The 26909-nt window shown below is 44.8% G+C and overlaps 1 long non-coding RNA gene across 2 annotated transcripts in view; it reads left to right on the top strand.

Moving 5' to 3' along the window:
* The window catches only part of LOC123627379, a 216840-nt gene that overhangs the window by 22710 nt on the left and 167221 nt on the right, over nucleotides 1–26909 (top strand). Inside the window, exons 2-3 of one of the 2 annotated variants that reach the window (XR_006731260.1) lie at nucleotides 16605–16646; nucleotides 26653–26700. This is a non-coding gene — a long non-coding RNA (uncharacterized LOC123627379). The remainder of the gene's footprint in view (nucleotides 1–16604; nucleotides 16647–26652; nucleotides 26701–26909) is intronic. The other variant, XR_006731261.1, reaches the window with a different exon arrangement.

Below are 26909 nucleotides of genomic sequence, written 5' to 3'. Positions count from 1 at the left end.
TATGCCCGTTTACTGCTAGCAGAGAGTGGGAATCAATTTCCTGCCTTCACTAAAACACGTTTTAACGAGCCTCTCCTTCCCACGCTATCTGTTCTGTAAGAGGAAGAGGAGGCTTTTCTGCTCCCAGTGCCCGGGGAGGACCTTCCTCATTTCATATTCCGGAATCCTCGGGGCCTTTGCGCTTGGAGTACTGACCTGGGGCAGTGACACCTCCCGCTCTGTGTGATGTGTCTTTCAAGCGCGAAGGCTTTCCTGGTCGATACCGAATCGGTTTGCGCGGGCAGCCTCATTGGACGCCTCCCCCAGACAAATGGGTCGCAGGGGAAAGGGCAAAACCTTCATATGCAGATCCGAGTCGAAGCCCCCAGAGAGAGCTGTTTTAAAAATATATATTCCTCTTGAGAAGCAGCCTTCGTAGCAAATGTAATGCTAGTTATTTGCTCAGCTAAAAGAACATAAATCAATCTGTTTATCTCCTTCTTTTTGTCTGATTACTATTTAACTTGATAGAGAGAGAGAGAGAGAGAGAGAGCATAAAATTCTAGAATGACTGCTTGGATGAGAATTTCTTGCCCTAAGGTTTTGTGCATGTAGTTCGTTTTTTTAAGATGGCATACCATTTCCACATAGCAGATTGCACTGATGATGTTTAAGTTATTTGACAACCTTAATATGCATAAGCTGCAGCTTTTTCCTAAGACAAGCTTGGTGTTTCTCAGTGTTGCCTTGGGAATTCGCCAGAAGAAAGGGGCAGGAAGCTCTGAGGTGAGTGCTCAGCATTGTGTTAGCTCCTTTCCCAGAACTCTCTCTTGGTCCCTCTGCAGCCCCGTCTCCAAATTACAGCGGAGGAAACACCGAAATCTTAGATCACTTACTGGTACCAACCAAACTCTGGCTTCTCCAAGGCCAGTGTGCTTCTTTCCTCACCGGGTTAAATTTTGATATCAGTTTTTAAAATGATTATCTTGGGGACAACTCCTTTTATTAATCTCTCACCTCCTGAAGGAAGCCAGAATATGCCACCCCGAAATCTGCCTCTTTGACATAAAAGTTATTTTGAGCTGAGTGTCGTTGGAAGGAAGGAGCTACAGGAAAAGCTCCCTGCCTTCTCTCTTTTTTGCCTACAAGCAGGTCAAAAGTTTAAAAAGGCAAAGGTGTCTGGCCTTCCCTTCCTACCAGGGAGGACGGAGATTAACCACTGAAGACAACTCTCAGCCCCTGTCAGCCCAGAGATGGCACCAGAGGAGTCTATGTATCAAGCTTTCCTAACTAGCTTTTGTCTACCGTTTATTTGCCTTCCCACAATGCTGCCCCCAGAGATACACAGTCCTTTTCCTTTGTCTGGACACTTGCTTAAAATTTGACTGTTCTTTTTTGAAGATGCTACAGAAGCTGGAATTTAAAGCCCCCTCTTGGAGAATTACTCATTCCTTGAGTGTCTCCCATATCTATGAAATATACATGTTAATAAACTTCTGCTCGTTTCCCTCTTGCTAATCTGCCTTTCACTGCAGGGGTCTGTCCCACCAAAGAGCCTAAGGTGGCTAGAGGAGAATTACGCCCCCCCCATACTATGTGATTGAAATGTCTGCATACTCTGGGTATTAGTCTGCTGTTGCCGCTGTAGCAAATGCACAGGCTCAGTGGCTTAAAACAACACGAATTTATTATTTTTCAGCTCTGGAGGTCAGAAGTCCAAAAATGGGTCTCATTGGTCTGAAATCCAGGAGGCAGCAGGCTTGCATTCTTTTTTGAAGGATGTTGGGAGAATCTGTTTTCTTGCCTTTTCCAGTTTCTAGAAGCCGCTCTTATTCCCTGGCTCATGGCCCCTTCCTCCGTCTTCAAAGCCAGCCGTGGCTGGTTTAGTCTTATGTTGCATCCCTCCCACTTCTCTCATCACTTCTCTCTCTCTCTGTCTCTTCTACCTCCCTCTTCCGGTTTTAAGGACTCTTGTGATTCCATCAGGCCCACGTGGATAATCCAGGATGATCTTCCCATCTCAAGGTTGGATGATCAGCAAACTCAATTCTACCTGCAGCCTTAATTCTCCTTTGCCAAGTGATTTGACATATGCACAAGGTTCGGGAACGAGGACAGGCACATCCTTGGGGGAAAATTATTCTGCTTACTGTATTCTATGGAGTCTTTGAATAGAACAATACGGGGGCAAAGGCCCAGGGTCTGAAGTCAGACTGCCTGAATTCAAGTCCGAACCCACTGCTTTCTCACTCTATGTCTTGGGGCAAGTCAACTGCATTCCCTGTACCTTGTCATCCGTATGTGTAAAATGGGAATAGTAATTTGTGGTGAACATTGAAATAATGTAAACAAAGTGCTCAGCACACGCCAGTATATATGTTAGAGGGTAGATGGTCAATAGATATTGGCTGTTATTTACGAAACATTATATGCATGGGTCTTTGTGCTTCATAAGGTTTCACAGGTATTATTTTGTTAGACTTCATACCACTCTCTGGCACTTACTATTAATACATCTCTAGTTTATTGTGAATTTATTTTAAATCAAAGTTGTAATTGTAATAATAATAAGGCTTAAAATTAAAGGAAATTTAGGAGGAAAAATCTACACTATTTAGTACCTTAACATAATTATTTAATTTTTTAATCCTTCTAATTCTTTGCCTACACACATTCTGTAGTTATTTGTAAGTTTCTGGAGAGTAGGGACGATGTTTTTGTTCATTCTGTAGGTGCTGGCTTTAACGTCATTAGCATGCAGTGACTGCAGTGAATCCAAGGAGGCTGGAATGGCCAGAGGTGAGGGCACAGGCCGGGCGCCGTGACGCTTTTTGCATCCTCTCCCTCCTTTGGCTGCACGGAAGGGCCCCTAGCAGGTCACTGAACCTCGACGTGTTTGAATCTTCTCAACTCAGCAAGGACATAGCGACTTCTTAAAAGCTGCCCTGATCAATTTTAGTGAATTTGGGTTTAGTCACGTGCAAGTCACAGAAAACAGGTCTCAAATTGGCTGAAACAATAAGGTATTTATAAGCTCGGGTAACTGAGAAGTCACAGAGACAGGTCAGGCTTGGGGCCAGCGGTTCCCTGATGCTGTCATTCTGTCTCTACCTTTCTCTTCTCGGTTTTCACTGTGGCTGGTGTAGTCTGGGCAGGCCTCTCTTGTCACAAGACGGCTGTGCGCAGTTTCTCGGGGCTCCGGGCTTCCTTGCTTCTGTGCTGCGGGAGAAAGAACAACTCAGTGGCCGTCACAGAAGAGTAAAGAGCGATCGACAGGGGAGGCCTTGCAAAACCAACAGGAAAACACTGAATCCCACAACGTCCCCAACGTCCCCAGTAACAGCTCAAGATCACGCCTGTGAGTTCTCTCACTGACAGGCACCTGCGGGAGTTCTGTTTTGCACAACTTCTGAGAAGAGCTGGATGGACAGAAAAGAGATGTAAACCGCTCTCTTTCAAAATTGTTTTCTGAGAATCTGCTTTGATAGAGTTCCTGAGTCAACAGCAGAACGAGCTGCAGCCTCAGTCATATCTCCAGGGCAGAGTCGCATCTCCTGTGACAATCCCTCCTGCAAGGAAAGGCGGGAAACCAAGTCTTGGACTTTGACTTCCTGCTGCCACTTTTGTTATCAACCGACAGCATCACTATTTATTTTTCTCTTTGTCCCCCTTAAAGTCAGCCAGCCGCTTGGCCTCACTGCTGGGACCCCTTCTCTTTCTTTGGGATGCCTCACCCTCTCCCTGCTCTTCCCCTCCCTGTCCCTCTATCCTTCTGAGAAGATAAAATAATTTTTTTTATTGTTATATATCCTAATCTCTGCATGAGCAATCTTTCTCCACCTGCGCCATGAGCGCCTACGAGGCTTCCCACCCTCACGCTGTCTTTAGGAGAAACCTCCAAGAAGCAGCTCTGCACTTCTCTTTAGGTTGAGTCTCAGCCTCTCGTGTCATCCCTGAACCACAGTGACCAAAGAAGCAACGTGCTGCTTAAGCTGGTTAGAGTTCACCTTTCGGGGTGTGTGTGTGTGTGTGTGTGCTCACATGTGTTCAGCTTTTACCTAAAGTGCAATTGCCAAATAAAATACAGGGTGGCCCAAGTACTCATCTTTCATGAGGAAGAGGTTTATTCTGAGCAGCCAAACCCCACAAATGTGAAAACAGCTCAGCCCACGTGGGTGTGTAAAAGAAAAAACTCTTCTCCCAGGTAGTGGAATCTGGCTGAGCTGGAATCAGAGTCTCTCGTACCCCTTTATAAGCAAGTACCTTTCGTCACCCTTCTTGCTCATCATCTTGTTAATTTCTGGAGCATTTACTGAAGGTTTCGATGCAGACATTTGCTTTTAGAGTGTTAACACCTACTCATACAAGCTTAGCATTAGGGACTCGGAAGTGAACAAAACACAGTCCCCAAATTTAAGGCTCTTACTGGTGAACAGAGCCCCTGAACTGCCAGGATTCTTGGTGAGTTTCAAGGGTAAATCCTTGTCAGATTCTCAGTCTGACTGTAACGGGGTCAAGAAAGCTAAGTCTTCATGTCAGTACCTGACCAGAAGGAACTCACTCACCTAAGAGGGATCAGTGTTGGGGGCAGGGCTGATGCGTTTTGGAAAGGACTCAGGGAGTCTGGAGGACAGATGCACAATCAGCAACAGAGACTGACACAACTTAAGCTTCTTGTATTAGAGTCATACACATGGGGTGGCCGGGAAGTGGGACAGAGCCGTTGAAATTGGGATGTCGAATGATGCTGTAGCCTGAAGTGTGTTTCCTGGGGTCTGCTGTGAACTGAATTGAAAGTGTTGGAAACCAGGCAGTTGCATCAGTTCATGACCTCTACTGGGAGGCCTAGAGAGGAGCCTGGGATCGAATCTGTCAGTTAAAATCCTATTTTCTCTCCCAGAAGTGGGCCTTCTGGGTCATCCACAGAGCTTCCACTGTTGATGAACTTCGCATGCTAACTGCTCTCTCGCTAAATAACGACCTCCCTAGGGTGGAAGGTGCAGATCCCTTGGTGCACATGAAACTTACTTAAGCAGTGAAGTGACTTCCTGCAGGTCAGTGCAGGAAACCCCAGGGGCGAGGGTCTAGGCTGGGGGCAAAAGCCAGGGTTAGAAGAACTTGCTTGCATTGTATGTACGCGTGTGGTTGCCATGCCCTCTCAGTTTCTCCACTCCAGCTTTCAGTTCAGTATGATTGACTTTGGTCTCAGGTCACCCACCTGGCTCATTTTCAAGATTAAAATCACCAGAACAGAACTTCTCAAACCATCAACGTACTGTGAGTTCATTCATTAGCCCAAACCCTCGTTGATATTTCAAGCTGTCTGTGCTGCGTTGGTTCCACAACGGAACTCATATTCGAAAATAACATAAATTTTTGACTTATCCATGGTTTCACAAAAATTGCTCTAAAAAAATTTGAAAGATAATCACAAGCCAAACCATGCGTTTGAATGACTGAAGATGCACCTTCAAAATAAACATAAAACAAGAAGTGTCAAAGTGAAATGTCAGAGATATCAACTGTCGAAGTTAGTACTTAAGGAAATTGGACATTTCATATTTAATAATGTACCCACAAATCCAGATGTTCCCTGAAGGAGGTTGCTTCCTGTGACCTCTAGTCCTTTTTATAAACCATCTCACTATTTCACATTGCTATTCCAGTATAGCAGAGTCAACACAAACAGAAAACAAAAAATAGCTTTTTCTCGGTAGCCCCTCACCCCCACTGCCACCCACCTCCCGCTCTGCCTCGCGCCAAATACCAAAACCAGTCGCCAAAGGCCTTTGTGTCTGGATCAGACCTTACATACAGTCCAAGGAGTTTGTATTCATCAGTAACACTAGTGACTTGAAGTTGAAATTTAATTTTGTTATTTGCATTCACAGAAAGCCTCATGGCCGTTGCCTCCAACCCGAACTTGAGCTTTCTTCCATTTTCTTGGTTTTCTGTTTCTCAATTCTTCTTTACTGACTCCGGCTACTCCAAAAAGTTCTCCTATTTCATTGTCTGGTTTTCCCCGCTCAGCTGTTCCCGAAGTCAGCTCCAGGCGTCTCTCTCTGCAAACTAAACACCCATTAATGTGCTCGAAAAATATGGGCCTTTTTCTTCCTTCTCCACTTGTCTTCAAGTGGGGCAGAGACGTGCAGTGTGTCCTCGCTGGTAGGAGATTTGCACACATGCCCACACCCCCACTGTACCCGCCGGGCAGAGCCAGCTCACTCCGTTTGATCCTGGCAACAATTTGATTTCATGTTTCCTTTTCACATAGGAGTTTAAAATTTTCTCAAATGCAGTTTGGTTGTGGATTAGATAGATGTTGATAAGGCAGGTGAGATTATTGCTTAGGATTAATATGATTGTTCCAGCAGATAGTCTGATCTGTCCCTCAGGGGCTCCATCGTGTTTGTATCTTCTTATCTCAATATTGGTTTTATTCTTTAAATCAATCCCATTAGCATAAGGGTGGGTTTTATAGAATAGAGATGATAAAATTGTCTGGCAACAAGAACTGTGTTGAGGAGTGTTAGGAGTGTGAGTGCTTGTTGTAGATAGGCCTGAACCAACTTGGACATAGTTTTGGGTAGATCTTAGCAGCCCCACTAATTAGAGTGTATGATGAATAGTACCTGCCCTCAGCCCCCAAGTAGATACACCCTTGGAGCCAGGTTATAGTGAGAGCAAGTCTTTTTTTTTTTTTTTTTTTTTTTTGAGACAGAGTCTCACTCTGTTGCCCAGGCTAGAGTGCCGTGGCGTCAGCCTCGCTCACAGCAACCTCAAACTCCTGGGCTCAAGCGATCCTCCTGCCTCGGCCTCCCGAGTAGCTGGGACTACAGGCGCGTGCCACCATGCCCGGCTAATTTTTTCTATTTTTAGTAGAGATAGGGTCTCACTCTTGCTCAGGCTGGTCTTGAACTCCTGAGCTCAAGACGTAAGAATTCCAAAATGCAAATACTGGCGATGTCTCTCTACCATACTCTCATCCTTGCTGTGTCCTTCAATGTTACTGTGTTAAGCATTTGCTGAAGCTCTGAGTCCTCAGTGATATTCTTATTTAGATATTGAAGTATTCTTATTTATCTCATATCTCCTGCACAACCATGACAAATCAGAATGAGTTGTGCTAAGACAATCCTAACCCAATAGCATCTTGGCACAATTTTTCAACTTAAGGAAAAATATAAATGCATTAAAAAGTGGAGCCTTCTGTGTTATATGTATGCATGTGTGGCCCTAGTCACTGTAGAACTATTTAATATTCCATAAAAATATCTCTACAAGCTCCGTTTCAGTGACTATAATCATGACAATAATTTTTCACACCCTGGCACCTATTGAATTAGCAACCGCGTTCTTTTCTTGAGCCATTATTCAAATGGATTTGTCTGCATTCAAATTAATCTCAAGATCATAGAAATTAACAGTGGGAAGGTACATTAAATCACCTAGTTCCTTCCTTTGCTAGAAGCAGAATTGATCTGTACCTTATAATCTCTAGTGCTTTGTCTGGTGTGTTTTAAACGTCTTAAATAAGTGTGATTCTGATTCTGGGTGGTCATCTCATCAAATTCCAGGGGAAATTCTTTTCGCGTCCCCCTGGTATACATATGGATTTTCTGATGCTGTGCAATTTGCCAGCGCTCAGAGCTGCCAGGAGTCAGGCAATGAATTTTCCAGAGGAGTGTGTGTGTGTGTGTGTGTGTGTGTGTACATGTGTGTGTGTGTATACATGTGTGTGTGTACATGTGTGCATGCATGTGCATTGCGGGGGTAGGGGTGGGTCAAGGTGAGAGGGAGAGAGACAAAAAAGAGAACGACTTGAGAAGGATGTTATGTTTGATTATATTTAAGATTTGACAGCTGTTTGCTTTCATTTTGTAAAACCTTGAGTGGCTCAGGGAATAGTAGTAGGAAGTAGGGAATAGAAGGGGGAATAGAAGGGGGAAGTAACTAAGCCAAGAGAGGGACATTGAAAAATGTGGGTGGGTCTGATGGCAATTTGAGCAATAATTCTGAAGTTTTTGTGAGGTTGAATATCTAGAAGCCAAGTGAAAAATTCTTTAACTTAAGGTTGTATTTTATCCATCTTACATGTGGATAGTTTAAGTTTTGAGTTCTAAGGTAGAAAGTCAGAGTCTAGGCATTCTAATGTTAGCTATTTTTTTCCTTTATAATTGAGTTGTAGCCTTCCAATTAGATAGATAGATAGAATAGGCATTGATATTTACCATCGAGCTCAATAAACAAAGCATTATTAGTACAGTGAACTCTTCCTTGATTGTCAATTTAACTCAGACGTTCTCAGTTTTCTTATTTATAAAATGAGACAGAGGGCCCGAGTCAATCACTTCATAAATGTTAGGGCACAGCAAAAATGCAACAAATGGTATGATTAATAAAATATTCATTATTACAATTAATAGAAGACAGAGAAGGAGTTGTTTCCCTAGAACTGACACAAAAAGCATAAGAACTCTTTCTTTTAGAATCTCGCGGAGTATAAGGATTGTAAAGACTTTAAATTCATTCACCTTCTGTTGTGCTGCTTAAATTCCCACCTTGACATCCAGGAAAAGTGTTTGTTCAACTCCTGCTTGAACACTTTTGCGATGACAAGAAAATCATTGGCACGCAAGGCTTCAGAAATAATGGTTTGAAGTTTCTTACTTCCACTGAGACCCAAACTCTGCCTCCTCAGCACTTAGTGGGTCCGACACGAAGGGCCACACAGAACTAACTAGTCCCTTTTCGCCCCTCTTCCCACGCTGGAGCACAGTTGTAATTGTCCCCCGCTCAGCCCTGTAAGTGCTCCCAGCCCCAGGTTCTCAAGCTAATTCGCTCCTTTCCCCAGGCCACCGCGCCCTTGGTTTGGTCCGTACCTGGCTCGAGTGGCAGCTTCACAGTCTCTATGAAATATATTCCCTCGGTGCCTGGGACGTAGCAGGGACTTACCATATATTCGCAAAACAGAGGGGCGTCTTCCAGCCAATCCCATTGGTTCTCTAGCGTTGTCAACCTCAGTCTAGAAAAACCACATCTTCAATACCCCTCATATCATTTTCTTCCCAGTCTCAGTCCTCACGAGAAGGAAACAGTGAAAACAGCACCTTGGCTTTCAAATCCTTCCGTCTCTCACAAACTGCTCCATCCTTTTGGGTAAGCCAAAAGCTCGGCGAAAGTGACATTGATTACCTCCTCTCCCCCACCTGCTCTTCCCCGAAGGAAACCAGCTTGCATTTCATGCACAGAACTCTCTTCGTTGCTAGCAAACATGTGTTGAGCCCGCACCACGTGCAAACTACAGGGCCTTCCTGTAACCTCTGCGAGGAGGTGGCGTGGACGTCACTGTGGTGACATGATGGCATCACTCAGTCTGCCACTCACCCACGGAAAGGCCTTGGGAAAAGCAGGAAGAGGCACCCCCCCTCCCCCGTGGGGCCTAGCAAAGCCCTCCCTGCCCTGCAGGCAGGTGCCTCCCTTCTGCGCCAGGCTCGGCGTGGGGTCACTCTCAGACACGCCAGCAGGTCAGATGACTGATAACAGAAAAGCTCTGGGACACGCTCGCTCGTTGGTTAAAGAATGATGTCGAGAGAAGAAACAAACCAAATGCTAATCAGTTACCTCAAGGGGAATAAACCAGATGAATTTGTTTAAATTTGGCTCCTCCCGCAAACCAAGGCCACTTTGCGCAAACGTGTGCACTTTTACATGGAAAAACATCAACAAAGCCCTCAAGGGTGAGGGAGGTCGGTGATTTGAAACCGGACCTGCTGCGGCTCCTGATGTCGTCGGGGCCACTGACTACGGGATCGCCAACCTTGCCTTGCGGGGGCTGTGGTGCCCCTCAGACAGGCAGAAGGTGGAGGGACCACCCAGCGGGTAGCCTGCTGCCCGATGGCCCCCACTCTTCAGCCCAGACATCTGGTGATGAAAAGCTAAGCGCACAGGGAAGTGGGGAGGGCTGGAAGGCAGCATTAGCACATCCCTCCGCGGGGGGCCACACCTTAGATCAATCGTGTCTTGCAGCCACTGCGGTGAGCGCAGGGAATGAGATGCTAATTTATGCACAGTGCCATCAGGAGCCCGGGGAGTGAGTTCTGTCATCTGTCTGGTCCTCAAGCCGACGACGAGGTGGCTGCCTCTCTGTAACCTCTGGGCTCCCGGCAGGTGCAGACTCCTCCCCTAGCGTCAGCAGTCGGGGCTCTCCTAACTTCCTGACCATGTCTTCCTCCTTCCCCCCTGCAAGTCTGAGGGACCCCGGGGGCAGGACGGTGAGAAAAACTTTGTATCACATGGAGCAATTGCTGACCAGCTGAAAATGCTTTTCTACAACCTGCAGGGGAAACCATGATGTGTGTGAAAATGAAATAGGTTTATTGCATACAGGTTTAAAGAGGCCATTTGGAGGTACGGAAAATAGCACCCAGCTTTGTAGTGTTGGAAAGTTGACCTTGTAGTTTGTTTATGATTATTTTCCCCCCCGAGAAAAGCCTACAATATTTCTTTTTTGGGGAAGGGGGATGGGGAAGAGGTAATGGAATCGTTAGCAAGAAAGCCAGAATTCACCCCCCAGCAGTAGGAATAATTGGAAGTCCTCAAATGGAAATCGGCGTGGTTACAGATGACATAACATTTGTGGATGTAAAATGGGATGTCCCCACCGGCATAGAAAGCTTTAATTGCTTCTGTCCCAGAGCTTTTTATAAACCCGGGAATAAACTACGCTTTGCAGTGTAGTATCTTTGTGGCAGGTGCCCCGGATGGCAACAAAGACATGTAACAAAGTTGTCTTTCTGGACAGAGGGAGAGGCTCACAGGCCAGCGCTTCTCACTGCTTTGCAAGTGTAACAAGCCAAAGGTAGTCTTCGTCTGCTTTTTGTTTGTGTTCTGTAACATAGAAGACACCTTGTTGCGTTTAGCCATGTGCTTGGCCTTGGTGACACTTTCTATTCATTTTCTCATGCATTTCCTCATCTCTGCCGTGTTTCTTACTCAGAGGTGCTGGGATGAAAGATGACATATTGGAATTTGGAGGGGAAAGGGAGGGGTTCTTCTGGTCAACCTCTTGCTCTGATGGCTCCTGTCACCCCACGCGAGCTTGGAACAAAGCTATGGCTCTGCATCACGGAAGAGGGGTTTGTGCCGTTGTTCCTGAGGCTGGTTGGTTTTGGCTGTGACCCCGCCACGGTTCAGTGATTATTCACAGACTCACAGATGGAAAAACCCAACCTCCGGGGCCCATCTCTGCAGTGTGTCCAAATTAATATTCACTAATCTCTAAGTGTTTTTTAGACCACATCTCGGTAGGAACCATCTTTGAGCATATTGTATCCATTTTAATGTCCTAGACTTGTTTGTCTGCCCAGTAAGGTGTTTGGTGCAGGGCTCTGGTCCGGTGGTGAGAACATCCCTGGGTTGTGGGTACTGCAGCTCACCTCTGTGGCCTCCCTCTGACTTCAGGTAGGACAGGGGCATCTCTGAGGCCTGGACACTGTGCCTTTCACTTCCTCTCTTGGTGTTGCTCTAAATCTCCCGTGTTGGCCCTTTGATCTCCCTGCAGTGACCACGCTCTGGACTTCCTGCCACGCCGGTCCGCTCCGCTTGCTCTAGCCAGGCCTCGTTTCGTGGCTTGCTCCTTCATCCAACACTGCTCTAAAAACAGGCAAAGAAATCCCTGTCCTTATGAAGCTTATATTCTAGTGAGCCACCCCCCCCCAACACACGTATAAATATGTGCACATATGGAGGTGCAGATGGTGGGTCAGGTCCTGTGATGCTGTGGCCATTCCTCTTCCCACGCTGAGAAGCCTGGCCTGGTACCAACACCGACCACCTGCAGTCTGGGGAGCCGTAGAACCAAACCTCCTTGTCCTTGGGTTTATTTATTTATTATTTATTTATATATATATATTTTTAACAGCTTTATCGAGCTATCAGCGAGATATAAAATGGTTTATATTTACGGCATATGACATTGCTTTGGTATACCTATACGTTGTGAAATGATCACCACATTTCAGCTAATGAACGTGTTTATCACGTCTAGGGACCTTTTGTGTGTACGTGTATGTCAAGAAAATGTAAGGTCTCCCGTTTTAGCAAATTTCAAGCATATGATACCTTATTTTTATCTGTTGTCCCTGTGCGGTACATTAGACCTCCAGAACTTGTTCCTCCTGTCTAACTCTGTAGCCTCTGACCAATGTCACTCCATGTTCCCTCCCTCCCTCCAGCCCCTGGCAAGCACCGTTCTACTCTCTGCTTCTGTGAGTCTATTGTAGATTCCACATGTGAGATCAAGCAGTGTTTCTCTTTCTGTGCTTGTCTTATTTTGTTTAGCATAATACCTGCCCCCTGCTCCATCCTGCTGTCACAGTGGCAGGGTTTGCTTCTTGTTTAGGGCTGAATAATATTCCAGTGCATGTGTGTGTATGTGTGTCTGTGTATGTATGTGTGTATATATATATACACACACACATACATATATATATCCACACATACAATGTTTATACAAGACATGCACATACACACACACATACACACATACACACACATATATGCATGCCACATTTTCTTCATCCACTCGTCTGTCTAAGGACTTTTAGGTTGTTTCCGTATCTTGGCTATTGTGAATACAAGGAACATGGACGTGCAGATACCTCTTTGACATATTGATTTCATTTCCTTTGGATAAATACCCAGACGTGAGATCGTATGATTGGTTTTTTGAGGAACCTCCATACTGTTTTCCATAATGGCTGTGCCAATTTACATTCCTACCAACAATGTACAAGGGTTCCTTTTTCTCCACATCTTCACCAACACTTTTTTTTTTTGTCTTTTTGATAATTTCCGCTCTAATAGGTCTGAGGTGACGGCTCCTGGTTTTGATTTACGTCTTCCTGTTGATTAGGGTTACTGAGAGCCTTTCATACGCCTGTTGGCCGTCTGATTTTTTTCAGAGAAGTATCTATTGGAGTCAATTGTCCATTTTATAATTGGGTTATTTGTGTTTCTGGTATTGAGCTGTACGAATTCCTTATATATTTTGGGTATCAATCTCTTACTGGATATATGGTTTGCAAATAGTTTGTCTCCTTCCGCTCTGAAGCGGAGGGACCGGCACTGGAAGGCAGGCAGGCTGGCTCTAGAGTGGATGGCGTAGGCGTAGTTAGAGCACCGACTCATTCTCTGAAAACTATAAACAAAACAAACAAAAAAATTTGTCAGCCTGCATTACAGGTGAAACATCTTAATAAAAACGTACTGGTTTTACAGTATAGAGATTTCTCAAAACCCTGAAAGTAGAACCACCGTATGACACAGCAGTCCCTCTAGTGGGTATTTATCCAAAGGAAAGGAAATCAGTGTATCAAAGATACACCTGCACCGCCATGTTTATCGAAGCTCTGCAGACAGTAGCCGAGACATGGCATCCACCTGAATGTCCATCAGCAGATGCATGGATACAGCAAACGTGGTCTGTGTGCACAGATACTATTCAGCCATAAAGAAAGAATGAAGTCCTGTCATTTGCGGCACTAGATGGAACTTGCGGTCATTATGTTTAAGTGAAATAAGCCAGGAAGAGAAAGACAAATACTGCATGTTCTCACTCATATGTGGGAGCTAAAAAAGTGAGCCTCGTGGAGGTGGAGGGTAGAATGGTGGTTACCAGAGTCTGGGAGGGGGAGAGGGGATTTAGAGAGGTTGGTTAATGGTGCAAACAGACAGATAGAAGAGTAAGTTCTAGTGTTCAATGGCACAGTTGGGTGACTACAGTTAACAACGATATATGGTACATTTCAAAATAGCTAGAGAAGAAGATTTGAAATGTCCCCAACACAAGGAAATGATGAATGTTTGAGGTGACGGATACCCTAGATACCCTGACTTGATCCTTACACATCCTATGCGTGTATCAAAATATTATGTGCACCTCATAAATATGCACAAATATTGTTTCGATAAAATATCGTTTTTGAAAAATCTCTTACGATCTGAAAGGCAAAGTAAAGACGGAACTGAGCACCTTCCTCAGGGCACCGGCTGACAGCCCAGGGTCGGCAACGCTGGCGCCTGGAATTCAGGCCCCTCTGACATCCGGGGACGCCCTAAGGCAGCAGGGATGGAGGGAAAGTAACAGCCCTGCCAGGGACATGCTTCCTTCTGTCGCAGATGTGATGAGCGGTAGAATGGAGACAAGTCCTCGAATTAATTTGCATATTTTCCATGTCCTTCTCCTCTTGATCAAATTTCCCACTTTGCTTTTTGAATAAAAAAATTGAAAAAAAACCACTCAGGTGTGACGGCTCACGCCTGTAATCCCAGCACTTTGGGAGGCCAAGGTGGGAGGATCACTTGAGGCCAGGAGTCCAAGACCAGCCTGGGCAACATAGTGAGACCCTCATCTCTACAAAAAATGAAAAATTACACCTGTAGCTCCAGCTATTCAGGAGGCTGAGGCAGGAGGATCGCTTGAGCCCAGCAGTTCAAGGTCACAGTGAGCTATGATGACGCCACGGCACTCTAGCTCGGGCAACAGAGCAAGACTCTGTTTCAAAAAAGAAAAAAAAAAAAAAAGGAAGAAAAGAAAAAAATGTTTCCATCACTTATTAGCTATAAGACTTTGGGGATGTGATCTAACCTCCGTGCACCCTCATTTCCTCATCTGTAATAACAGACCCCCGTCAGCAGTAATGGGAGGAACACATAAGTGTGTAGAAAGCACTTAGCGTAGCTCCTGGCATCTCCTTTATAAATGTCCAGTAAGTGTTACCTACCATCATTATTGTTTTAAAAAGTGGCGGTAAAATCTTCTGACTGCTATATTTCATCATGGTCCAAATGAGAGATACACAAGCTGATCACTTGGTTTGGTGATTTATTTTGTTCCAACTTAAAAATACAAAGAAAACATTTTTCGAGCCTCACTGTACACCAGCCCCTCTGCTGGGAGTTTACAAACTCATGACTGACTTGATCCTAGTGTCAAGTTCAAGAGAGAGCTTGGGCAGAAAGTAGTATTATGTCCATTTGATATATGTGAAAACTGAGGCTCAGAGAGGATAAGTGATTCTCCGAGTCACTCAGCTAATAAGAGGACAATTATTAATAAGTCTAAAATCCAGGTTTTCCGACCTAACACCCAATGTTTTCTCCGTAATTCCCCACCTTTCCCCACCCCCATCACTGTCCCCTGACCTGCTTTGTTCCTGTCTGCGGACAACCTTGCTTTCCCTTCATGAACACAACGGCAGGCCAGATGTCTTTGCCTGCAGCATTCGGGCTGTTTTCATGCTCCTCACTTTACAAAGATTTTTAATGCTTAAAAAAAGTTTTTTTTCATTTGCATTTAAATTTTTTTTGTCTTGCCATTTCCCAAATCTACAAATTCAATATCCCACATCCTATATCTCATTAAATTGGATAATGGCTACGTTGAATAATATTCAGGGCTTATGCTGAGTAACTTGAAAATGACCATATTCAGAGATACATTCAGATCTGGCGGCTGTACAATCTGTCAGAAAGACCCCAGTTGCCCGGATTTAATTCACATTGTACGCCTGTATCAAAACATTGCATGTGCCCTATAATGATATACAACTATTATGTGCCCATGATAATTAAAAATTAAAAAAAAAAGAAAGACCCAGAGCACCATGGTGCTTGTGTGTCTCGATTAGTAAATGAAAATTTGCCAAGTTATGCAGTTGATTGTAGCAAAAGAGTCAACGTGGTAATTTTTCTTAACAAAAGAAAAATTTGCTCTATTCTGTTTTGTAAAAACTAAGTTTTGCTTGATCTTGGCCTGATTTTAGGTTCATCCTTGCCTTTCCCCTGCTGGGGCACTGTTCCCCCTGTTGTCCCCACTGTCCTGGTCTCTCTGACAGTCCCCTGGAATGGCCACTGCAGAGCTCAGAACAGTCCGGCAACAGCAAAGGCTCGTGTGCGCTGGGCCGGGGCTGCGTGTGCGGGTTCGTGCCGGCTGCAGAGACAGATGCAGCAGCTTAGCAGGGACTCCGTGTCAGCTGGGTCCAGGGTGGGATGGGGTTAACCCCTTCAGAGCCCCCCTTGCCATAGGCTGAAGTCAGAATTACGTAGTCACCTGGGCAGTTTCGAGTCTGTCGCAGTGGGGAGAAAACGCTAAGGATCCGATATGTACCTCGCCTCATCCGCAAGTTACCAAGGCCTCCTGTGCGCTTCTCTCCCGCGTGTCACCTCTCGTCCCCAGCTCCATGCCTTTCATGGAGGAGTGGATGGCGCGGAGGGGACACTCTGGGACGGGGGCCTGCAAGAGGGAGACTCGACTGTTCAGAGTTGGTGGACGGGCAGGTGTTAGTTACGAGGTAAAGACGCGTTTGAGGATCTGAACCCAACAGTGCAGTGTGGCCCAGTGGCCAGGCGAGCACCGCCACGCACAGGGAGAGACACTCTGGAACGAGAGACGCGGGCGACACGAGAGTAGAGCTGGGCGTGGGCAGAGGCAGCTGGGCCTATTTGTCACACGTTCGTTCACGTATTTAACAAACATTGGCACATACTGTGTAGTGGGTCCTGTTCTCTGTGCTTTATAAATTCATCCTCATAACAAAACTATTATTATTTCCATTTTACAGATGAGAGACTGAGGCACACAGAAGTTAACTAACTTGCCCAAGGTAAGTGGTAGAAAGAGCCAGGACCCCAACCCAGGCAGTCAGTGGCAGGCCCGTCTTCCCAGCCCCTTCTCCAGGCTAAGCTCTTGCTGGTGAGCGCGAGGTGACGAGAGACTTAGGCGTTTAAGCTAGGAGAGCCGCAGCCGCCCCTGGACTCCCACAGGCCGGAGGCTTCTCCTGCCAGAGCAGATGGATGCTTCGCTTTGTGGCAGGAGAGTCACCCTTGTTCCTTTTGCATTGAAATAAAGAGGAACATGTTCTTCCTAACCTTTTCTGACGTTTACTGTTGTGTGGAAAAGGGAGGAATAAGTAAAAAGAGAGGGAGACTGACATATAAATGGGGGGAATTTTAGCTCAGTGCTTTGGGATTTCAGGCAGCTTTTTGTTCATGCCCAGGGGGTGACTGCTGCCCAAGCCTGGTTCTGCGTGCCCAGAGCTGCCTGCCCCTTGCTCTCCGTTGCTTCGTACACAGAATCCCCAAATAATCCCTGCAACGGTGGTGGACAGAGAGACAGTCCGGTGCAGAGACTCTCAGATTCACAGGAATTTGAGGGTCCCTTCCCCAAATTACGTAGGTGAAATCTTGATGGACGTATTTGGAAAGTTTTAACAAATGTAGTTGTAACTATTGTCCCAAATGGTTTGTATATTTCTGAAATTTCTGGAAAGATATTAAAGCAATATCTATGTTTAGATTAAAAAACCGACCACCTATTTCCCGTACAAAGTTTTCCACGTGGAGCTTTTCCAGGGTCCTGCGTTTGTCGGTGAATATCATATCTGATGGGCTGGGAGGGGTTCCATGGAAGGCCGGCGTGGAATGAGATTCATGACCTGGGCCAGCTGATGGACCACTGGGAACTCAGATTTGCCAGGCTGGATTAATAGAATGACTTTCGGTGCAAACAGCATGTAGCTATTGTTTCCGATAGATTTTGCTTCTGACCTGTATTTAGTAGTAGTCCCCACAGCCAATGGTATATTGGCTTCTGGACCGAGGAGCTCAAGCTAATTTTTCTCTCCCTAAAAGCACTGTCGTTTCCAGAGGGCAATGCGCCGTTAGAAACCCGTTCCTGGGGGTGGCTTTGTCAGGAGAGGGAGACAGAGTAAGAGGCTGTCGGGAACAAACAAAGACATCCTTGACACTAGCGATTTATCTTGCTACCTGCAACATGCCCTTTGGTTTGATAGCTGCAGGGGCTGGCTGGGATTATCTATCTGGAGCTCACACTGATAGATGGCAGGGGCTTCTGGCCGGCTTCCTTCCCTGCCTGGCCAGCTTCCTCCGTTCACTCTTCCCTATCGGAGGGCTGTCAGCCAGCGTTGTCCCGGGGAATTAGAGGGGAGGGCAGGCGCCTAGAAATATCTTAGGAGAAATGATCTTTGCAAGTAGGACTTTATCTAGGTTCTTTCTTCCTGTCACTTAAGCCTTAGGAAATCAGAGACGCCTGGGAGCGTATCTGGCACACGCGAGGACAGCCGGACTGTGCTTGTCTCCAGCAGTGGGTATCCGTCAAATCTCTCACCTTTTACCTTCTCGAAGAAAGGCTTCCTTTATGCCTCCCAAAGCTGCCTGGGCTTGTTCCAGGGGACGCTAACACGTGGCAGCTGCAGGAGGACCGTGGGCAGCGGCTCTCCTGTGTTTGAGTCTAGGAAAACGTTAGAGGCGGGAGGGGAGGCAGTGGCCGGGGGCCAAGCAGAAAACAGCCAAAATATCCACATTTCCTTATTGTTCCATGAACGTCTTTGGGCCGTCTGGAAAGCCCTCAGATCCTTTTTCAGAATAATGTTTCTCAGTACAAAAAATAGCACACAGAATTACACAGTAAACCAATTATATGGAAATAAAGTTTTCAAAATGCTAAAAATACAAAACCGTGATATGGTAATATATATGCTTATTTATTAACACATGAAACTATAAAATCTAGTGGCAGATCTAACAATGACCAAACTTGCTAAATAATAATATGAGTAAATGATATTTCAAGATACGTGCAGCAGCTGAAATGCATATGAAAATATCTGTGATGTTTCTATTGGTGATCAAGTCTTAGGAACTTCTAGTTACTACTGTGCTGCCTACGTTTGTAGTTGAAGGAAATGCCAAACTGCAGTTAGAGTTAAGTGATGTAGATAAAGGTAGAACTTTTTCCCATCTAGCTTCGTGCACCTGTGAAGGGGGCTAAGAACCGCAGGCTAAGAATGATTGCTTTGGCCGTAAGTTCAGGGATTGTTAAACTTTAGTGCGTGTTGTAAGCCTGGATACAGGCAGCAGTGGAGCCAGTGAGACCATGTGCTATTTGTCTGTCTGTGCCTGGCTTATTTCACTTAGTAGAATGTCCTCTAGACTTGTCCACGTTGTTGCAAATGACAGGATTTACCCTTTTTTTTTTAAGGCTGAATGATATTCCATTGTGTATATATGCCCCATTTTCTCATCCATTCATCCACTGATGGACCCTTAGGTTGTTTGCATATTTCGGCGATTGTGAATAGTGCTGCAATGAACATGCAGATGTCCCTTCATACTGATTTCAATTCCTTGGGATAAGTACGCAGAAGTGTGATTATTGAATCGTATGATAGTTCTGTTTTTAGTTTTTAGAGGAACTTTCATGCCGTTTTCCACGATGGCTATACTAATTTACATTCCCAACAACAATGCGTAAGAATTCTCCTTTCTTCCCATCCTCCCCAACACTTGTTACCTTTCATCTTTTTGGTGAAAGCCATTCTAACAGGCGTGAGGTAATATTTCACAGCGGTTTTAACTTATATTTCTGTGAAGGTGTTTTTGGATGACATTAACATTTAAATCAGTAGATTGAGGGAAGCAGATTGTCCTCCCTAATGTGGATGGGCCTCATCCAGTCGGTTGAAGGCCTTAGTAGAACAAGAAGGTTGACTTTCCCCTGGAGCAAGCGAGCGTTCCTCTTGCCTGACTGCCTTCGAGCTGGGATTTCAGCTGCTTTGTGCCTTCGAACTCTAACTGAGACACTGGTTCTCCTGGGGCTCTAGCTCTCTGACTCATCCTGTGGATCACAGGACTTGCAAACTTCCGTAATCACATGAACTAATTCCGTATCATAAATCTCTCTCTGTGTCACCCACTGGTTTCTCTGGAGAACCCTGACTGATACAGTGGGCACGGGGAGGGGTCTGAGATTCTACATTTCTAACAAGTTTCCAGGTGATGCTTGTGGTCCCAGGCGGCAGACCACACTGCGAGGGACGAGGCTAAGATTGTCCCACGGATACCTGTGTATCCTTGGTCTCCAACACAGAGTGGGCATCCAAAAGATTTCTGTTTAATGTTTTAGTTGAAGTTTTCTTACCAGTTGAAAGATTCTCTTAAAAGAAAGTCAAGGAAATAGTGATCAGAAGAAATAATTCTGAAAACTGCAACTTCTACTTTCATATGGTCCACATTTGACCTAAATAAAGGGGAGAAAAGAGTAGGTGAAGTCAGAAAAATGACAGATAGTAAGAGCTAAATATATATCAAATGAAAAAAAAAACAAGATTAATGAGACCGATTGGGACCGACTGAAATCTACCCACAATGAGGCACAGAGAGGATGAAACTAGCTGTAGTACTTGTGGCTTTAATAGCATGGATTTGAAATGAGGCGCTGCCTGTGTATCTTAATGTTATGTAAAATTTGGTTCCACGCCTTCATGCATTGAAAAGTCATTTTAATCATTTGTAAGTCTGATAACGTATCCATGAAGTTTGAGCCCGATAACCTTCAGTTAGTTTCATGGGCCATTATTTTCTGCTGCGGAGATGGTGTGCCTGTCGGAACTTCGTTCCTGAAGTTCGGTTATACTGCAGTCAGTTTATCGGATTCGGTGTAAGTTCTGTGTGGTGAGTGTTGACAAGATGTTTCATGGCTTTGCTGATTTTCTCCTAGTAACTAGAGTTTATTTACCAGATTGATAAATCCACGACTCTAAGATTAAAAGTACCCCGGGAAGCACGTAGAATATGAAAATGCTAAAGTAACAACAAAGGAAGACAATAGGAGTCAGACACGTAAACACACGCATACAGTCAGAGATGCCATCGATTGTGAGATGTATCATCTTAACAATGCGAACGTATAGTAGTATATGCTGCTAAAATTGAAAAAGCTCTGCGTTATAATAATTACATGTTATCATAATGTCACCTTATGAGATTGTAATACACATCCCAATTTCAGAGATGTGAAACAATTGCATTTTAGAATTGCTGAAATCCAGTTTATATTTATGTAAATGTGTATGTATGTGTAGATATATAAATTAATACACATATTTGTACATACCCACTCAGATGTGTAGACAATATTAAAAGCTCTGTCTCTGTACGTTGGAGGCCAGACCCTGTCTGGAAGGTTGCCGATGCTTTATACAGAATGTACAGAAAAATGTGTTTCTCCTGGTTCTCTGAAGCTAGAATCTGAGACTATTAGTGATTTTTTAAGCTTATTTTCAATGTTGGAAATGATTGAAACAGAGATCTGCTGTAATGTTTGTAGGGCTTAAGCTATTTCAGGCTTCAAAAATGATACTTATTTTGGCTTGTGAAATTCATGATCTTTAGTTGACAAAATTATAATTCAGATAAGAGCTATTTAATTAGTCTTGTGATATATGCGCTCTATGATATGTCCTCCTGTTATCTTGATTTTTTTGGTAGACATTTTAGTACAGATGTGCCACTTTCAAAAATCTTATTTGATCCGGGATCTCACTCAATTTGACCCTGTTAATCAAACCAAATTGCCAAGGCTTTCGCTGCATGACCCGGTCACAGTTGCAGGGCAAGTTGAGAATTACTTCATACATCCAGAGCTCCCAAAAGTCCAATAATGATTTTTAGCACATGCGGACTTTGTGACACGTAGCAATGGACTGTGTGTGAGAAACAATTAAAACAGCATCAGTACTCACTAATGCCTTGCACCGAGGGACTGGAGCTGTGAAAAAGCTGTGGTCCTCAGGAGCATGGTGGATATTGCAGGCAAACCACAGTTGTCATGGAGCAGCTAATGATCGTTATTTCTCATGCTCGAAACTTTCGCATTACCAATAAAACCTTCCCAATGGGTGGACAGATGTCCCTCAGGAAACATGCCGAGGCATTGTTAAAATCTGTTTTCTCTCTTCCTTTTTCCCAAAGCCCCTTTAAGAGATTGATTACTTAATGTGTAGCCTTGTTTTATTTCATTTTGCTTTCTGTTACTATCTTGTATTTGAACTAAGACGGCTAGTTTATTCACCGCTAAAGCAGGAGATAAAAGATGAACATTAAGGGGCTACCAAGACAGCAGCAAGGCAGCAGGAGTCAATAACAATAAAATCTCAGTTTTAAGGACAGAAGGATCATGGGTATTTGTATTAAAAGCATATAACTTCAAGACCAGCCTGAGAAACATAGTAAGACCCCCCCTCTAAAAAAAGTAGAAAAATTAGCCGGGCGTGGTGGCGCATGCCTGTGGTCCCAGCTACTCAGGAGGCTGAGGCAGGAGGATCGCTTGAGCCCAGGAGTTGGAAGCTGCAGTGAGCTAGGATGGCACCATTACACTGCAGCCCAGGCACCAGAGTGAGATCCTGTCTCAAAAAAACAAAAGAAAAAGAAAAGAATAAAAGCACATAACCATTTTTTGTTTAACTCAATTTCATAAGCATTTGCTAAGCATCTACTATGTGTCAAGAAATTGCTCAGACTAGAGCTATGTGTGTGTGATCATAGTTAAACCCCTAGGTGTGGGGTGATGTCTCCCGGGAAGACTATGCAGAGGAAAAACAAACTTCTGGGGATGTGAGGGGAGGGGGAGGGACTGACATAAGAGATGTCCCCAGATAGCCCGGTTGACAAAGGAGGAAGCCAAGGGGAGAGGAGAGGTGGGAGCCCAGGGCAGAGATTCAGGAAAATGGGAGTAGCTGGGAGTGTCAGGAGCTGCAAAACGGTCAGATAAAATGAAGGCTGCAAGTTGGCGCTTAGAAAGATCGTGACGAGGAGATTCAGAGCAAGGAGGCAGGGGGGGCCCAGGGGTGCAGGGTAGCAAGTGCCACTTTCCAGTTTCACCCACAGCTGACCCTGTACGAAGACGTCCCATTTAAGGCAGTTTGAATACTTTGATAACAGCTCTCAGAAAAGGCTGGATGAGGAAGGAGATTGAAGCTTTTGGCTTAAATGAAAGTTCTGGATTATTTATGGATTTAATTCATCCCTGTGATCCATGTCCCCAGTTGACACAGGCTGTCAGGAGTTAGCTGCATTCTTTTCTTCTTGAAAAAGTAGGAAGAATATTTAATCATAACTGAGTCGCACTAATAGGAATTTTAATAAAACGGGGCTGAGCTAGGGCTGGGAGGCTGCATCAGCAGCCAGAGGGTGCGAACGTTCCCCTGGGTGCTCTGTGCACTGGTGTGATTCTTAGCACTGAAATATCGTATTTAATCCAAAGGGCTCACAAGGCTTTCGTAAATGCAGTTTCGAGTCTGTGTAAACATGCAGTATATACCGCCCAATTTTCTGGGAATTTTAAAACGTAGATAAAACTTAAAAAGGAAGTCTGATTAATTTGATAGCATGCTCATTTAAATTAGTTTGGTTTCAATGAAAGTCAAGGTGAAGACTGAAACCCACCTTCCCTCCTGCATACTCAGTCTTTCTTTGAGGCCAAGTAAGAGGTCCTGGAGAACGACTGCCCTCTGGAGCTCGGAGATCACCCAGTACAGCGTCTTCATTTTGCAACGAGGAAACTTGGGACCACAGAGAAGTAACGACTAGTCCAGGATGCGTAACTGTTAGTGTCAGTACTAGGAAAAGAACGGAGTTCAAGGTACTTGCTGTAGGATGAAACCCACATTACTACTAATGTTAGCAATATGAGTCGAATTCTTCTAACTCTCCTAACTCTTCCCTCAGACCTCTTTAGTCCTGCTAGAGTTTTCTTTCCAAAAACAAATCTGATTGTTTCGTTCCTTCCATGTAAAAGTCCTCAGTGGCTTCCCGTTGCCTTTGAGGGTAAAGTCCAGACTCCTTTGCATAATAACCAGACCCCTACCCACCTCTCTGGTCGTGTGTACCCACCCCCTGACCCACAAGCTGTAGCTTTCAGACATACTTGACTGTGTGCAGTCCCAGACTTACGTTCTCTAGTACCTTGTCATTGTCTCTTCCTGGGAGCCCCGTCCTCCTCCCTAGTGTCTAACAACCCCTGTTCATCCGCCAGAACTCAGCCTTGTACCATCACCTCTCAGAAGCCTTCCAGCACCTTCTCCCTTTGTGCTCACATGTTTGATGCTGTTGCATTGCTCTGGTATAATACCAGCCATGTTCACTGGCCATCGTTTGCTTGTATGTTTGACTGTTCGACTAAGAGGTCTTTGAGTGCAGAGAGAATGTCTGTCATTTTTACGTTCTGAGTGCACAATGCCTGGAATGTGTTGGTGCTCAGTAAATGTTTATGGAATTGAATTGAACAATGACAACAAACCTAGAGAGTTGTGAGTCTCTAATAGAAAATGTAGGTGAGATTATATACCCCGACCCCTCACCAGCCTGAAACTAGCCTGGTTTGTCCACCTCTTCTGCCTATTTTCCATACCTTATGGAGAAATCGGTCACCATATACATTTATTCTTACCACTGTGCCCTTGTCCGTGGGCCTACCAAGCCCATCCTTCTTGTTTATTTGGCAGTGAGTGACTACCTGTGTCCCCGACATTGTGTTGGCTCTTATCTTTCCCTGCCTAAGTAGGACTCCACTGTTTAGGCTCCCTCAGGTCCTACTCACACCTGTATCTTCTTCCAACCAGTGGTCTCAGCCCTTCTTGTCGCTTTAGCACTTCCTGTAGCTGCTGCACATTTGATGTTTAACATATGCTGCCTTTATGGTTATTTTTCCTTCTGGGCGTATTATACACCTATTCATCTAAAATTATAAGCCTCTTGAGGGCAAGAACTGTGTCTTCAGCTCCTAACTTTATGAAGAGCCTTAATAAATGTTGGTCAATGATCGAGAGGACCTGAGAGGCGTTTTGCGGTGGGGCTCTGTCTCTTGAGTGTGTTTGTGATGATGCTGTCCATGGGGGCGGGTCAGGCTGGTCGTGGTCAGGGATTCTGGAACTGAAGGGGTGACTTTGGGCAGCATAATTGTCCGAGTTCATTAACAGTAAATATCTCCTGGATGGGGAGATTAGATCGTGTAAAGATTTCCCCAAACTGCAGTGATTTATAGACTTAATACAATAGCAAATAAAATCTGATGGGAACGAGGAGTAGTTTATCTAAAAGCATAAATAATCAGAATTTACAATGGAAATTCTGAAAAAGTATACTCTGAGAGACTATACCTGTTAGATCTTAAAACATAAAAAGCCGTGATAGTGAAAATATTTTAATCCTTATAAACAAGTTTGAAAATATATCATTCTTTTGTTTTTTTATGGATGTGCGTTTCATATTATACTATAATGCAAATGTAAAAAATGCCTGTAAATAGTCTTATCTTGCTCTCAGCCTTCATTGGAGACGATGGTGGAAAAAGCCTTAATATGTGGGAAGGAAACTGCATTCACCAGACAGAAAAGGCATTTAAAAAAAATCATCGCCCCCAACACATAAAAAATTAATTATGTGATTCCAGAGATAGCATAAAACAGTGGCAAATAACAGTTTTTTTTTTTCCTATGAATATTGTTGGGATGACTAGTTAGCAATTTGGGAGGAAGGAGTTAATTTAAGGCATCCAGTAAAATCAATACCAAGTAGATTAAATAATTAAGTATAAAAGTCAAACTGCAATCCAGCGTGAAGAAAATAACCTGGAGATTCCTCAGACTCCAGAGGGGTGTATGTACTTCACACGCTCAGGGCTCAGAAGGGACTGAGTGACGTTTGTCATGGCAGGTGGGGACCGCCTGCAATCCCCTTGGCTCTGTCCAGCACCGTGTCCCGAACAGCAGACGGCAGCTGGTTTCATGACAGCTTGAGAGAATGAGGGGACCCTGCAGCCTGAGCAGCCTTGGGAGCTCTGAGAGTTCTGCGTGTGCGTGTGCGTGTGCGTGTGCGTGTGCGTGTGCGTGTGCGAGCTTTGGGCCGCCTCTCTGAACCCTGGAAAGAGAAGACAAAAAGGCCCTGCAGGACCATCAAATACCACTTCTGACACTTCAGAGCGATGCTCTTCTCCATGTTGTGTTGGGGAAAAGGTGCAGCAGAGGACGAGATCTCAGAACCAAAAGAGAAAAAAAATAAAGATCTTTCGAGGATGTAGGATGGGAGTGGGGCGTGGTGGGAGTGAACTTCTAAATGCTCTTCGAGCAATCTTCATCCTCTTTCTGTTTTTGTGACGACAAATAAAATGTCTGCCTCTCCTCCTTCCTGTCCCTTTCTCTAGCTAGAAAGTAGCCGACAGAGAGTTGGTTGCAAGCTCGAAAGGAGGCTCCTCCCTCTGGATTTGTGTTAGTTTCACAACTGGTCCGTCACAGCGATGGTGGACGCATCACTGGGTAGTCCCGCTGGCTGGCGTGGCTTCCCGCGGGCAGGGCCGGGTCTGTCTGGCTCAGCCTGGTGTCCCCGGCACTAGCCTGTGCCTGGTTCAGTGTAGACACCTGAAAACATTTGGCCGATGAACACATAAGCTCCTGTTACGCATCTTCAGAAAGTGGTGGAGAACCATAAGACATTGACCCTTGAGTTGGAGTTTGTCATGTGAAAATATCTGGTCTTCTTGATATTTTCTTTGTGGGATTGTGTTTTCAGAGAGTGCTCAGTATCAGACGTCCTTACACTAATTAGACCTGGAGACACACGGACCCGGCGTGCAGTATGGAACCTTCAACACGAATCTATGTGGTGTTGCTATTCTTGGATTTCTCGAGGCTGAGAAGGAAGGTTGGGGGGAAGGATTTTAACTTAAAACTGGTATCTGTTAGAAGAAATGACTGCAGAATAAGTTCTACCATTATGCCATGTTCTTCATGGATTTCTTTCTCATTTTTCCTCTAGTCCAAAAGTCATTCCCGAGTTGGCCTGAAATCAAGCACCAAGCAAAAGGTATGTTTTTAAAATCCTCCTGCATTATTCCTTTAAAAAATAATTATTTTCGATGGGTGATTTTTTTGATGGGTATCAAAGGTGACAGGAAGGTGACAGGAAGTGGCAGGGAATTCCCTGTTCCGTAGTCAAAGGCGGCCTCTCCCAGGGCTGGTGTGTGAGCGTGGGCCTGGATGAAGTAAGGGAGCAAGCCTTGTGAATGTCTCGTA

This window comes from Lemur catta, chromosome 24 (genome assembly GCF_020740605.2).
Source record: "Lemur catta isolate mLemCat1 chromosome 24, mLemCat1.pri, whole genome shotgun sequence".
NCBI classification, from domain to species: domain Eukaryota; kingdom Metazoa; phylum Chordata; class Mammalia; order Primates; family Lemuridae; genus Lemur; species Lemur catta.
Note: the sequence above shows the minus strand (reverse complement) of the source record. Positions and strands in the feature narration are given on the sequence as shown.